Consider the following 982-nt stretch of genomic DNA (forward strand, 5'->3'; position numbering starts at 1 on the left):
AAATATAATTAGCATTTTATAATAATTAACTAATAGACTTTTAAATTGATATTAGGAGTATGGTTTAAAATTTGTTGGCCAATTCTTTGCATATGACTATCAGCCAAAACGATACCTTTTAAAAAGTATTATAGTTAGATAAAGAAATTGTAAATTATTTTTTGTAGTATGTTACAATTTCTGATTGAAGATTTTCTAATTAAAAAAACATTTTAACTATATTTACCCAAAAATATTATTTTGGCAATTTTGCAGGATGATTATTAATTTTGATTAAAAAATTATATAAATCGCAACGTCGAAAAGAATATTCCATTAATGCAAAATAAAATAAAACTCTAGGAGGGAGAGAAAGATATTTATTCATTCATGCTGCCCAAATACATCGGGTTGCTACATTACACAGGATACTGATCAATCCGGGATCGGACATATATAAATTACATATTTTTATATGATATAACATAATAGAAAGATATAGCATTTTTTTAATTTAAAAATTTTTTTTTAATTTTAACATTTTTTTTTTCCATAGTATTGTTTTACAATTAATACCAGTCTACAAACTAAATACAAGCTTTTCAATTTATTCCTTTTTTTCTTTCCCTTTTATTTTACAACCCTTATTTCAGTTTATCAACAAATTCCCGTATATAACAAATATTAGAATATCAAAAATAATTCAGAAGGGAAATAAAACATAATTTGTGAATTCTAAAAAATAAAAAACTTAGTTAAAAAATATTGTAAAATATGCTAGGAAAATTATATAGTTTTTGGAAGATCGTTAGTTGTATAGCAGTTAATTGTCAACGAAAAACCAATGTGAGCCAACGTTTCGTCCCTTATTGCAGGGCTTCATCTTGGCTAAAAAAGATACAAACACATAAATGAGGTAATAAATTAAGAAAATATATATACACCATAGTGTGGCTAATTTGCAATTATTTCTATAAACGTACATAAGAATAGCAAAACGTTT

Source organism: Halyomorpha halys, unplaced genomic scaffold (genome assembly GCF_000696795.3).
Source record: "Halyomorpha halys isolate HHAL.00 unplaced genomic scaffold, Hhal_1.1 Scaffold763.1, whole genome shotgun sequence".
In the NCBI taxonomy this organism is placed as follows: domain Eukaryota; kingdom Metazoa; phylum Arthropoda; class Insecta; order Hemiptera; family Pentatomidae; genus Halyomorpha; species Halyomorpha halys.